This window comes from Rhinopithecus roxellana, chromosome 4 (genome assembly GCF_007565055.1).
Source record: "Rhinopithecus roxellana isolate Shanxi Qingling chromosome 4, ASM756505v1, whole genome shotgun sequence".
Taxonomy (NCBI): Eukaryota; Metazoa; Chordata; class Mammalia; order Primates; family Cercopithecidae; genus Rhinopithecus; species Rhinopithecus roxellana.
The window spans coordinates 164,138,196-164,153,799 of record NC_044552.1 but is presented as its reverse complement, the minus strand read 5'-3'; positions in this window follow the sequence as shown (position 1 = coordinate 164,153,799).

Genomic DNA, 15,604 nt, shown 5'->3' with positions numbered 1-15,604 from the left:
TGAGGTGAGAGGACCAGCTGAGCCCAGGAGGTTGAGGCTGACATGAGCCATGATGGTGCCACTGTGCCCCAGCCTGGGTGACAGAGTGAGACCCTGTCTCAAAATAGTAATAATGATAATAACAATAATAATAAGGTTGGTAAAATTATGAGAAATACACATTGTACTATTGATCCGATACCATGGTAAATATAATAAGTCAAAAGAGTTATTTATTATTGACATAATCCAAGCTAGAGAGAAAAATTATTAATCATTCCATTTATAATTAACTTAAGATTTGATATTTCTTGCTCTGTGGAAAACAGGGAAAAAGTAAAAGGATTTATTGAATCAGTAGCTAAAAGAAGCATAAGCCAAGTTTTAGAAATTTAGTTCATACTTCTGCTAAAGTTTATGTTCAGACCTCCTTTACTTTCAGGTACTCTTTACATACACATACACACACACAGAATATACATATATTTACACACACAATTATATCTACACATATATATGTAAATGAGTGTGCATGCACAAGTGTGCTTGCACACGTGTGCACATGTACACACACATGCCATTTGCCCCTCCAGGATGGGGGAGAAAATAAGAAGTCCCTCTGCTAAGACACATGGAATGGATTCTTTTCCTTTCTCTAAGACACAGTGTGTACTGTGCTTTGGTTGTTACCCTAATAACCTAGTGTACGACTCACTCAGATTAGATTTTTCAAGATCCCAAGGCAGTGCTTGGAATGAAGTTCTAGCATCAGCTGAAAAGACAGAAGCTGGAAGTTAGACACATAATGAAGGTTCCAGTGGTGACAGAGGGAAGAAAACTTGAGTATCCCATTGTCAGTGGGCATGAGTGAGATGAATTGCTATATAAAAGTAATGATTGTCCAAGAAGTCTCAGTATTTATATAGTAGATATACTTATAAATCATACACACATGCACACACACAAACTTCTACTATTTTCTGTTAACTTCCCTATAACCATATACAAGGAGTTTTGGTGGGAAAAGTGAGGGAGAAAGGTTGGTCACAGAACTGTCTTTTCCTCTTAGTAAATAACCTCAGGCATGTTGGAAGGAGAAACGCCATACACACAGCCTTCTCTGATGTTACTTGCCAGGAAAACGTCTGTATTTCCTTGTTCTTGATATTATAGTTGTGCGATACTTTTAACTTCCCTAAGAAACTTTTCTTGCTATTACGGAAACTTAACAGTGTCTTCATTTTTCACCTGAAAAATGATAAAAATGTCTATCCAATCAACCATATGAGGTTATTACAAAGATCAGAAGAAATAATGCACATTAAAGGACTTCAAAAGCTATAAATCACTGTCCAAAATATTATTACTATCCTCACCACTGTTAGTATTTGTTTTCACAACATCTTGTGAGGTGGGTAACTATTACTAAGGAGGAAATTAAGGAACAATAAGATTAATTGTCTTGCTTAAAGTTGTATCTCTATTTAGTGTCCAAGTTGAAGTGAATTCAGACACCCTGACTTGGTTCTAGAACACCATGTCATATACAATGAAAATCAAAAAAAGAAAAAATTTCCAGAATTTTATATGAACACTTTTTTTAGTACATTTTACCTATGTTGTTTAAACTTCAAAGAAAGAGAGAAACAGAGGGAAACAGAGAGAGATTAGATATTTTTACAGGCATCCAAGTCAATGGATCAGGTTAGAGTCATAAACCTCTTTTTCCATGAATCAATCAAAACAATGTATTGAACAGGAAGAAAGGATAGGTTTCACAGAGTGTTTACCCAACAGTAAAGATACAGATATTCTTAGACCTTCAAAGTATGTTAAGTTTACTAGCTTGGAAGTAGGAATTGTTATGTACTATCAATGAAAAGATAATTCAGAGCAATTTTTGGAAACCAGTTTGTCTCTAAATATCTAGATTTGCTAATATCTATCACAATTAAAGAAAAATACAGGCTGAGCTCATGCCTGAGTGCCTTGGGAGGCTGAGTTGGGAGGATCACTTGAATCCAGGAGCTTGAGACCAGCCTAGGAAACATAGCAAGACCTTATCTCTACAAATGAATTTAAAAAGTAGCCTAGTGCATGTCATGTAGTCCTAGCAACTCAGGAGGCTGAGGCAAGAGGATGGCTGGAGCCAGGGGTAGGAGACTGCAGTGAACCATGATCACGTCACTGTATTCCAGCCTGGACAACAGAGCGAGATCTTGTGTATAAATAAATAAATAAATAAAATAAATAAATAAAAAATAGTAAAAACATAGTCTCTGACTTAGCAAATCCACTGTTAGAAATTTAGACCTCAGAAACAAATTCTCAACTACACAAAGATATATTTATTTACAGGAGGCTCTTTGTAATAATTCTTAACATTTCAAAAATTTCAACAACAAATATCCATAAAGAATGAATTATATAAGCTATGATTCATTTTATTGAAAAGACTGCTCAGCCATTTTAAAAAGTGAGATAAGCTTATATGAGTAGATATTAGCAGAATAGCAAAATTTTCACATGTATGATATATGTAAAGAGTGGAAAGACATGTATCTAACTGATAATGCTGGTTTCCCTTAAAGAGTGAATGATTGGCCAGGCACGTTGGCTCAGGCCTGTGACCCCAGCACTTTAGGAAGCTAAGATGGGTGGCTCACCTGAGGTCAGGAGTTCGAGGCCAGCCTGCCCAACATGGTGAGACCCCCGTCTCTACTAAAAATACAAACAAAATTAGCCGGGCGTGGTGGCATGTGCCTGTAATCCCAGCTACTCGGGAGGCTGAGGCAGGAGAATAACTTGAACCAGGAAGGCAGAGGTTGCAGTGAGCCAAGATCGCGCCATTGCACTCCAGCCTGGGGGACAAGAGCGAGACTTCGTCTCAAAAAAAAAGAAAGAGCGAATGATTGAGTAGACTTTCTCTTTCTATATTTCATTTTTATTTCAATTTTCCTTACAATGAACATGTTTTATTTCAGAATAAAAATGTAAATAAAATGTCATTTCTTAACCTGTCCATTTACTGATTTAGTGTAATCACAATGAAAATCATTTTTTAAAATACTTTATATAATGAAAATAGAAAAATACATGCTAAGGAATATTCTAAAAAATAATAAAGGTGGAAGAAATGTCAGGAAGCACAAGTCCCTCCAGATAAAGTAACAATAATTAGATGATGCAATATTGATACAAAAATAAATATAAATAAAATGGGATTTTTAAAATCCAAATATATTCATTTATGTTTTATATCTAAATATCTGACAAAATAAGAATCACATGATTTCAGGAAATGAACATTACTTAATAAATAGAAAGGGGCATTTATACTACAATATGGAAAAGATTGATTTAGATCTAAAATTTACACACCAAATGAACACCATGTCAATTATTTGGAAACAGAAATCCTAAAAGAACACTGAGTACAGTGGCTTACGCCTGTAAACCCAACACTTTGGGAGGCCGACGTGGGCGGATCACCTGAGGTCAGGAGTTCAAGACCAGCCTGGCCTCTACCAAAAAGCATACAAAAATTAGCCAAGTGTGACGGCACACAACTGTGGTCCAACTACTCTAGAGTCTGAGGTGGGAGGATCACTTAAGCCTGAAGGTGAAGGTTGCAGTGAGCCAAAATCAGGCCACTGCACTCCAGCTTGGGTGATAGAAGGAAATCCTGTTATTAAAAAAAAAAAAAAAGAGGAAGAAGAAGAGGAAGAAAAAGGAGAAGGAAAAGGAGAAGGAGAAAAAAAACACCAAAAGAAAAAAAAAAAAAAAAGCAGTAGTCACACATAACAAAGAGATGCTGATATTCCCAGAATTTAAAGTATAAAGAAACATTGTATTACTCAGATACTTTTTTCATTTGAACTGTTTCCTTAAGTCAACATCCCAGAGTAAAATTGTTGGCATTCTCACACACACACACACACACACACACACACACACACACACACACACACGTTTACATAGTTCTTTGCAGGTGGTGGGAATTCCAAATCAAATTCAGGACACATGCTTTGACAAATATTAGAGTATTTATAGTCAGAATTAAACAAAATATCTGAACTGAAACCCACCCAGAACATCATCCATACTGTAATTAATTGCAACACGTAGAATAAAAAACAACGTAAGTGTCCACCATAGAAATAAAATGAACTATATCTTTATAACACAATATTAAGACACCATTTACAAAAATAAAGATTATGCTGCAAAATTGAAATGTTTATGAAATAATAAGTGAAAATTTCAAAATGTTATGGGTACTCTAGAACTCTCCATTAGGAATGATTATATGTGGGATAAAGAGGAAAAACAGAACTCTGTATAAATGTGGGTAAGGATTCTAAAGAAGCATAGAGAAATAGAAAATAGTTTGTCTTCAGAATGTGGGAATATGAGATAATTTTATACTACCTGTAATGTTATTTAACAATATATATTTTAAACCTAATGGGATCTATTGAAATTGCACATATGACAAGAACAAGCTGTTCCTGGTCAACTTAAAGCTGTATTGCCACTAATTACACTAGAAATATAATAAATGTGAACTGGATGTCCTAAAAGCACAATCACTTTCTAGTAAATGGAATGCCAGTTGCCATTGTCTGGAGGCTGAGAAGAGTCATGAAAAAACACATGCCTGAAACCATGTATATTTTTAGTGAAAAGACTATCGTAGAATGTTATTAGATTAACTTTTGTGTGAGTGACTTTAAACTCTTAATTGGATTCCAGGCATGTCAGACATAGGCAAAATGACTCTAATTGCCTCACTTTTCCTTCCGACGCTTGAGAATAGCCCATATTTAGACTTTTTAACAACCAAAAGATAAAGAAAAAGGACAGAAAGAAAAAATATATATTTGAGCTACAGAATACAGACTGTGAGATAGTTGAGGGCAGTGGGAGGACGACTCCAGGAACTTAGAAAAATGCCCCATTCTTTGGTTATTTAAAGAACGAGTTGAAGATACTGCTGCCACCTTGTGGACAATTATATTTTTACTTTTTATTTATGGACAGAACAGTGCAATTGAAACTAAGACCCTCACGGAGTATTTATAGAACAATTTCGTGATAAGCACTAATATCGATGTTTCCGTTTATTGCAATACTGAAGAATACAGGCAATAAAACTAAAAAATATGTTTTACGGCCCGGCGTGGCACTTTGGGAATCGCAGTACTTTGGGAAGCCGAGGCGGATGGATCACCTGAGGTCAGGAGTTCGAGACCAGCCTGCCCCAAATGGCGAAACCCCGTCTCTACTAAAACTACAAAAATTAGCCGGGCGCGGTGGCGGGTCTCTGTAGTACCAGCTACTTGGGAGGCTGAGGGCAAGAGAATCGCTTGAACCCGGGAGGCGGAGGTTGTAGTGAGCCGAGATGGCACCATTGCACTCCAGCCTGGAAGACAGAACAAGACCCTGTCTCAAAAAAAAAAAAAAAAAAAATTGTCCTTTCTTCCAAATATTATAATGCATATGAATAAAATCATCATTGCCGGGTGCCAAGCCTCACGCCTGTAATCCCAGCACTTTGGGAGGCCAAGGCTGGCGGATCACGAGATCAGATCAAGACCATCCTGACTAACGCAGTGAAACCCCATCTCCACTAAAAATACAAAAAAAAAAAAAAAAAATTAGCCAGGCGTGGTGGCGGGCGCCTATAGTCCCAGCTACTCGGGAGGCTGAGGCAAGCAGAATGGCGTGAACCCGGAGGCGGAGCTTGCAGTGAGCCAAGAGTGAGCCACTGCACTCCAGCCTGGGCAACAGAGCGAGATTTCGTCTCAAAAAAAAAAAAAAATCATTAAATATTCTTAACTTTTTCACTACTTATTCATTCATTAAACATTTTCCAGTGTTACAATATTCAACCCCTGGTACAAGCAACAAGAAAAATTATTTCAGCATTTCAAGTATCTTTCATAATGTGTGTCCCGGCTCACTGGTTGTTATAATAAACACTAAATGTCATCTGATTTTCCCAGCTTAACTCTTTGTATTCAGTACTAAATTCAAGTGTTTCTTTGATGCTAAAGATATACTTGCATTTTCAACATATAAATGAAATAAAAATTACAATTTCAAAGTCTTTAAAACTCTTCATTCGAAATGTATGCATCATATAAAGTTAGTTTCCTGGAACAAAGCGTCAGTTGCTCCATGCTGATCATAGCTATGGCCTTCATGGAAGGAAATTATGTGAAATGCTAGAGCTTCCGAGCTAAATCAAACCCTGGTGTTTGATTTGTCTAACAGATCAGCAAGAAAAAAAAATCTCAACAAAAAGTGGGCAAAGGACTTGAACAGAAAAGTCTCAAAAGAAGTTATACAAATGGCCAACAAATATATTTTTTAAATGCTCAGTATCACTAGTTGTCAGGGAAATGCATATTAAAGCCACAATGAGATACCACCTTACTCCTGCAAGAATGACCATAATTTAAAAGTCAAAAAATAATAGATGTTGGTGTGGACATGGTGAAAGGGGAACACTTTTACACTACTGGTGAGAATGTAAACTAGTACAACTACAGTGGAAAACAGGATGGAGATTCCTTAAAGAACTAAAAATAGAACTACCATTTGATCCAGTCCCACTACTGGGTATCTACCCAGAGGATAAGTAGTCATTATATGGAAAAGATATTTGCACATACATGTTTATAGCAGAACAATTGGCAATTGCAAAAATGTGGAACTGGCCTAAACGCCCATCAATCAACATAAAGAAAATGTTTTTTTAAAAAATATATATGTATAGTGTATATATATATACCATGTAATACTGCTCAGCCATAAAAAGGAAGGAATAATGGCACTCACAGCAACCTGGATGGAGCTGGAGACCATTACTCTAAATAAAGGAACTCAGGAATGGTAAACCAAATATTGCATGTTCTCACTCATAAGTGGAAGCTAAGCTATGAGGACACAAAGGCATGAGAATGACATAATGGACTTTGGAGACTCAGGAGGAAGATTGGGAGGAGCTGATGGATAAAAGACTACACATGTGCTACAGTGTACAGTGCTTGGGTGACGGGTGCACAAAAATCTCAGCAATCACCACTAAAAAACTTTTCCATGTAACCAAACACCACCTGTTTCCCAAAAACTATTGAAATAAATTTTTTAGAAAGGTAAAAAGGAGAAGAGATAAATACATATTTTTAATTTAAATAAATAAGCTTCATAACATCTAGTATTGGACTGATTTAGATATTTAATTTCTAAAAATGGAGATTATTCTTTTTTCCCCATTTATGAGTAGGCAGGGATAATGGAGATTGTTCTTATCACTAAAAATGACTAATGGATTCTAAAAGTACTAAAATGTTTAAAACCTGCAAAATATTTCATCCAAGCGGCAGAGAACAAATAGTCCACAGAATGGACTTTAAGGAATAGCATGAGGAGTGGGTGCAGGGGAGTTAGGAGAATAAAGTTGCTTTATTGTCATGCTCTATCAAGTCCTACTTTTCATCTATAATGAATACAATAAAGATTTTCATTCACTTCCATTCAGAAATTCCACTTCTAGGTAAATACCCCAGAACAAACTATTGCACATGTACCCGATGAAATTTGTCAAGAATGCTCATTGAAACATCTTTTACAATAGTAAAAAATTGAAAAACAGAATAGGCAAGCAATGTATAAAAAAATAGGAGACTACAGAGCATGTAAAATGAATGTATTAGTGCAACAGTAGTAATGTAGATACATTTCAAAGACATTGTTGAATAATGAAAACATTTGTTAGAAACATTTGTTGAATAATGAAAACAATGTTAGAACATTGTGATCTCACCCTAGGGAAGTCTCCTAGTGATTGTTGAAGTTGAGGGAAGAAAACAAAACTGAGCCTACTTGGCCCAGTCCCTTCTATGAATCTTGCTGCCTGCAAAGAGGAATGACACATTCTGGTCTATTCCTTATGCCATTCATTTCATAAAGTAGACTCTGGCATGGTTGGGGGTTCTGCAGGTCCAAGTAGTCTAGGACTTCATAAGTCAGTCAATGTCATTCTAGGGCTCAGTACTAGGAAGGCTACTTGACTGCAGATGCCATATCTTTCCATCAACTTTATGAATAATAAAGGTAAACTTTGCTTTGCTATTAGCAGACTATTCTTTTATATCTCAACTGCTTTAAAATTGACGGGAAACAGAGGTGTCATTTATTGAGCCTCCTCATATAGCCTGATATTCTACAATTATTATAATAGCCATAGTTTGTATTTAGTGACTACTACTAACATTTTTAATGTATTTCATTATGTAATTTACATTTTAGTCTTTCCCTAAAATTTTATATTTTTCTCCTTTGTATACTCTTTGTATGTTTTTGTGCATTTGTACATTGTGATAGAGATTCATCTTGTACTTAATGCAACCAATTACTCTACGAGGCATGACATTTTTCACTTATACATAACTAAATTTATTTTATGAAAGCAATTATGATAGCATATATAAAAGCGACCTTACAATTCAATTTTTAAATAAAGCACTTATACAACTAGCAAGTGCTTCAAACACTTCTTTAAGGAGTCTTTTAGAGCAGTCTAGCTTTTTAGGAACTAGCTTTGAAGGTTTTAGGTGACTATTAGAAAAACGTTGGAAACACTTCAAATTCAGAACATAATGGTAGTAATAGAAATAAAGATGCTGAAGTACAAGAGTTTCCATCACCATCAAAAATTTTTGCATGATTTTAGCAGAGCTTCATTATTGAATTAATACACCTCATTCTGTAGGTGCCATGAATTATTTCTCTTTGGAGTTATTATGTAGTCAAAGTAGACACTGACATTCCAAAAATAATTAAGTATATATTCAAGGAGGCAGCTGTTTCGATGTTTAGGGTTTGATTTTTGGATAGCATAGTATAGATAGATTTTTGGCTAGATACGTACAGTGCTAGGCCTCTGAGAGTAAACGTTTGACACTTTGCATTTGAATGAGCAAAATATAATAGCTGATTTTTAATCCCTAAAACATTCTGTACCTTACGTTACCCAGTTTCAATTTTGAAAAACTTCCCTAAATTTTGGTACTTTAACCCAGCACAGAGGTCTTGTTAGAGAGCACTGATAATTAAATGATTTTTGGTAACAGTTCCTTGCCAATTATCTTTAACAAATTTTATGGTAAATTTTAGTTATCATGATGATAAACTATTAAGTTAGTATTTGTAGATAGTGGTATAACAAGAAAAAAAGTTACACTGCAAATTGGAAATCAGTAAGAGTAGTCTCAAATAAAAAGATTTGGAACAGGAAAAAAAATTATTTTGATGAGCTGATTTTTACCCCTGAATAGGCAGAATGTTCAAATAGGTTGGTTTCCAATTTCGAAGAGAACATGGCCTTATAATCCAAGAGAGAGCCAAGTGGTTTACAGTAATTAAAGAGGAATTATACCAATGCATGTAGGATAAGGGGTAGTTGTCTTAAGATAATCTGAGGTGGCATCATTCATGGTGATTAGGAGAGAACAACCATTCTTTTACTGTAACTACATAGGTAGGAAATTACATTGTGTATCTATTATGAGTGTGATTAATTTTGCTTACACCTATGTTTATGAGGGGGTGGTATAGGATGAAGAAGGAGCTGGAGAAGCACTAGCAAGTCATCAGAAAATTCTATCCAGGTGGGGCGTGGTGGCTCACACCTGTAATCACAGCACTTTGGGAGGCTTAGGCAGGTGGATCACCTGAGGTCGGGAATTCAACACCAGCCTGACCAAGATGGAGAAACCCCGTCTCTACTAAAAAAAAAAAAAAAAAAAAAAAAAAAATTAGCCAGGCGTGGTGGCGCATGCCTGTAATCCCAGCTACTTGGGAGGCCGAGGCAGGAGAATCGCTTGAATCTGGGAGGCAGAGGTTGCAGTGAGCTGACATTGCGCCACTGCACTCCAGCCCGGGCAACAAGGGCAAGACTCCATCTCAAAGAAAAGAGAAAAAGAAAATTCTATTCAAGCATGCAGATTTGAACCATGTAGTCATTATTGTGGATTAAGGGTGGAAAGCCTGTAGCAGATTTACTTTCTTGGAATGGTAAAATGCTAACTTTGTCATGTAAAATTGTTACTCAGAGCTTAAGAGTTTGAAATTAATCATTGAGTCCAGAGGCTGCTTCACCATAAAGTGATTAGGGATTGCACACAATCTGATATATATAAGAGAGTCTTGATAGCTACTGAACTAGACTACATAACTAGACAAACATAACCTTTCTGCTAAAGAATGGGAGTGACATAGCCCTTGCAAATGGACTTATGCTTTTTTGCTGTCCTGTTCCAATGTGCATGTATTTCAGATTTGCAACTTCTAAAACAAAAGCTTTGTATTATTGAAAATATGAAAGGCTTTGAACAGTTCTTATCTGCAGGAGTAGTTAATCAAACCTCCTTTCTCCTGAATGTATTTCTCAGACTAATGTTTAAAACCATGGGACAACAAGCAACTCAACCAACTCAGTCATCCCCTAGTGAGCACTGGTCACACACACAATTTTTACCCCAGCCCTCCAAGCCAGAACTAAATTGTTATGTTAGTTGATAGCTGCTGTACATCACTATTAGTACCACAGAGTAATTAAATGTGACCTACCTTCCTGTGGTTAGTGATATTTTGTGTCTGGGGATATAACAAGGACAGAGAATTTGAATCAGACCATGCAAAGTATCAAAGCAGACTTTGGAAGAACCCTCCCAGAATCATTGTGATTTTTTTCAGGGCTGTTTTTCTGTTTTGTTTTGTTTTGTTTTGTTTTGTTTTGTTGAGACAGGGTCTCACTCTGTCACCCAGGCTAGAGTGGAGTGGTGCGATCTTGGCTCACTGCAACCTCTGCCTCCCAGGCTCAAGCAATCCCCCCACCTCAGCCTCCTGAGTAGCTGGGACTACAGGCATGCACCGCCATGCCCAGCTTATTTTTTAATTTTGTGTAGAGACGAGGTCTCATTATATCGCCTAGGCTGGTCTGGAACTCCTGGGCTCAAGCAGTCTTCCTGCCTCGGCCTCTCAAAGTGTTGGGATTACAGGTGTGAGCCCCTATGCCTGGCCTCAGGGCTGTTTTTGTATTCTGTGGATAGAGATTTGAGAGTAAGGGTTAGAGAAAGAATAGGGAAGAGCTTGGCACCATGAAAGTTTTGTGTGATTACAACCATGTTTTAGAAAGCTCTCTGTAGGCTATGCAAAGGAAGGATTGGAGAAAGAATTAACCAGCAGTGGGGAAAATACTTTGGAGGTCATTATAATAGGATTGTTGAGAGATAATAAAAGACTGAACTACAAAAGTAAAACTGGGAATCAAGAGGAGTAACATGAAGGCCTGTAAGGTAAGTAGAGCTCATTGGTCTTGCTTGACATCTCATTTTGAGCAGAACTACAGGGTAAAAAGCCAGACCACCAAGAGCTGAGGTATAAACAGGAAAAGACAAAAATGGACACAATTTAAAATATGCTTCTTTTTTGAGAGCTCTGTTGGAATGAGATCAGGCAATATCTGTCATCCATCCATTCCTTTATCCAATACATATTTGAGAATCTGTAAGTGTGCTAGGTACTGTGCTATATCCTGACCATCATATAGTGACGCCCCGAGACCATCAGGGTTCCCCTGGTCATGGAGATTGCATTCCGAGACAAAGCATGTATGCAAACACACAGAGATTGGCAATTGCCAAGGAGAAAACATGGTAATGAAATAGAAGGTGGGAGGAGGGGTAGGGCAACTTTCGCTAGCTTGGACAGGAAAGGCCTCTAGGAGGTGGTGACAGCTATACTGAGACCTAAAAAATGAGGAAGATGGCCGGGTGTGGTGGCACATGCCTGTAATCCCAGCACTTTGGGAGGCGGAGGTGGGTGGATCACGAGATCAGGAGATTGAGACCATCCTGGCCAACATAGTGAAACTCCGTCTCTACTAAAAATACAAAAATTAGCTGGGCGTGGTGGCGCGCACCTGTAGTCCCAGCTACACGGGAGGCTGACGCAGGAGGATTGTTTGAACCTGGAAGGCAGAGGTTGCAGTGAGCCGAGACTACGCCACTGCACTGCAGCCTGGGCAACAGAGCGAGACTCCATCTCAAAAAAAAAAAAATGAGGAAGAGGTGAGCATGTGAGATGAAAGGAAATGAAAACACCCTGACATGATAGCAAGCTTTCCCCATTTGAGAAAGTCAAAGGAGACCTGTGTGACTGGACCATATAGAAAAGAGAGAGTGGCTGGAGTTGAGCTTGAAAAGGTAGGCAGGGTCCGAGTCATACAGGGCCCTATAGACCCTGGTAAAGAGTTTCCATTTTATTCTAAGCACAATGTGCTTGGAACCACTGGAATGTTTTGTCAGGATAAATAGATGATCTGATTTATGGTTGTTTTTTTAAAAAAAAGATCACAACTAGAATAAGTTCTGATGCTATCATCAGCTCTGACCCTAAGAACCTAGGCCAAATTAAGACCTTTGGCATCCTCAGTGCTGAAAATGCTACGGCCTTCATCAACTCAGAAAACAAGTGTGAGGACACTTTACACATTTCTGGTGCTCCTATGAGGTTTGTTTGGTTTTGCTTTGTTTGTTTTGGTTTTTGTTGTTGTTGTTGTTGTTTTAATTCTAAATTTCAGAATAATTTTTAAAACGCTCCCTCATGTTTTCGGTGCCTTTTCTGTTGTTAGTGTCCTAAGCATATGCTTCGTGCCTAATGAACAATCAGGCCGTCATTTGGACCACCCACTCAATAAGGTTACCCCAAGCACTGGAAACCCCTGCGAGCTGAGTCTAGAGATAAACTGTCACTTTAGCACTTTCCCTCTAGAAAGACTAGCAGGGCATTGAAAAACAAGTTAGTTAAAGTCCCGCTCAGGCCTTCCTTTGGGAGCAAGTCATTTCCTGATGAGGGAACCTCATCCCAGATAGACTGAGAACTCCTCAGGAGCAGCACTACAGCTTTATCTCTGCATCCTCTGCCTTAGTCCAGCAAGAAGCACACAGTTTCCAATTAAGAAAAAAAAAATTACCCACACTCTCCAGTGTTTATGGAATTACTTTATTTAAAATCTAGTCCTAGTTATAACCGTGTATCTTAAGAAGTAACTAAATTAGCTATAGAAAATGAACACGTGAGCCATTCTAATCAAAAACAAGGCTTGAAGGAACAATACTGACAATCATATGTTCAAACAAACTGCAAATTACATGAACCTTTGAAATGAAAAATAATATAGAACAGAGTGAGTAAACTAAAACCACATGGATTAATAAGCTCTGTAATGGACAGAGATTTTTGTTTGGTTACCTGCTATAACCTCAGGAATAAAACAGTATCCAGCACATAGGAAGCACTCAATCAATATTTTTTTAGTGAATAAATGTGCTGGCTAGGCATGGTGGCTCATGCCTGTAACCCCAGCACTTCGGGAGGCAGAGGCAAGCAGATCACCTGAGGTCAGGAGTTCGAGACCAGCCTGGCCAACATGGTGAAACCCTGTCTCTGCTAAAAAACAACAAAAATTAGCCGGGTGTGGTGGCAGGCGCCTGTAATCCCATTTAGTGGTAGGCTGAAGCAGGAGAATCACTTGAACCCAGGAGGCAGAGGTTGCAGTGAGCCGAGATCACACCACGGCACTCCAGCCTGGGCAACAGAGGGAAACTCCATCTCGAAAAATAAAATAAATAAAATAAAAATGTGCTGTCCTCATTAGAAAAAGAAATAAAGGAATATAATTCATGCATTATTATATTAAAAGTTTATTCAAATTTTTTTAAATTTGTTCTAATTATAGAACTGAAAAAAATCTCTAATGCAGCTTTAAGCAATTTATTTTATGAAGACCACTGCCAAATAGTGATATTTTAATCCTGTCAGGGACAGAGAACAGCAAATTGTTCTTTCTCTCATGACTTGAGCTTATTCTGTTGACCTGTAGTTCTGCAATACTGGAGAAGCTCGAAATAGAAACCTTGTGTGTATGTATGACATTTGATTCCCTCCAGGGAAATAAACATATTTCCCTTGTTTAATATTTCTTAGTGAATTATTAACAATTGGTTGTTTCTCAGAGGTGGCTTTCTCTAGCTCTATGGATACTCCCTCTCAGTGATGTGAAGACAAATAAAATACTAATAGAAAAAAACACATTTAATAATGGAAGAACAATATTAGCTATGGCAACATACTTTCTCAGGCAGGAATTCATTCAGTTGAATTTTATAAATATTTATTTGGAGACTGCCATGTGGTAAGGAACATGATACACTGGACATATGAAGCTTACAAGGACATAGATTGTCCTCAAGCATCTCAGTCTTTTTTTTTTTTTTTTTTTTTGAGACCGAGTCTCGCTCTGTAGCCCAGGCTGAAGTGCAGTTGTGTGATCTTGGCTCACTGCAAGCTCTGCCTCCCCAGTTCACACCACTCTCCTGCCTCAGCCTCCCAAGTAGCCTGACTACAGGCACCTGCCACCACGCCTAGGCTAATTTTTATTTATTTTATTTTATTTTTTTATCAGTAGAGATGGGATTTTTCTGTGTTAGCCAGGATGGTCTCGATCTCCTGACCTCATGATCCTCCCGCCTCGGCCTCCCAAAGTGCTGGGATTACAGGCGTGAGCCACCGTGCCTGGCCGCGTCTTTTCTTAAACTAGCCTAGGTGCAGACTATTCTGTTTTTGAAGACTTGTATTCATCTATTCATTTATTTAACAAATACTTATTAAATATCTACTAAGTGCCAAGTTTTCAGCTATATCTTGGGAATATAATAATAAATCCTGAAGGTCAGGGAGCTCCTAGTTCCCCAGAGGAGATATCATAAGTTAAAATACCCTTGTGTTTTGGGACTAAACAATGTGAAGGGAAAGAAACCATTATTTTCTGAAGTATTATTACACACCAGGGACATTTAGAGGGACTTTGCTAACCATGCTTTCTAATATCTTCTCACTCTACTCCTGCTTATTTTTTTTCACCTGGTTTTATTTTTCTTCATCCTTACCTGATGTTATCACTGCTCTATCCTCAGCTCTGAGAAGTAGCCGGCACATAGTTGGTTATTGGTAGTCATTGCATGAATAAATCTAAAAGATAGGAATTCTGGTTTTACAAAAGAGACCAAGCCTTATAACTTAAATGATTTACTGCTCACGATTGTGCAACTTTTAAGTCACAAATCTGGGATTTAAACTTAGGTGTGAAGGCAAAGCCCATGGTCCCTCTGCAAGCGCTCCTCTAAATGCATGTCTTCACAGAGCTATTAACCCCTCCTTTTTTGTTTAACAGTGTTATGTAAAAAGAAAAAAAAAACTGGGCTGGCAGTTACAGAAAAGTTATTGCCTTCAAGAGCCTGACAGTCTAGTTAGGAAGAAAAATATCTAGAAATCCAACAAGGGTAAAGCAGTGTCTAGATAAGGAGGGAACCTCACAGGCAGTGACAGGAGAGGAGGGTGAGCTGGGCCTGGTGCTGGGCTGATGAGCACTTTGACTTGGCAGGAGGTCTGTTGTCTGTGGAACAAGATCAGTAAATTGCTTGTACAACGCTTCTCTCCCATCATTGAATCTGAATCCCTGTTACCATTCAATGCCTGAAAATAATAGATT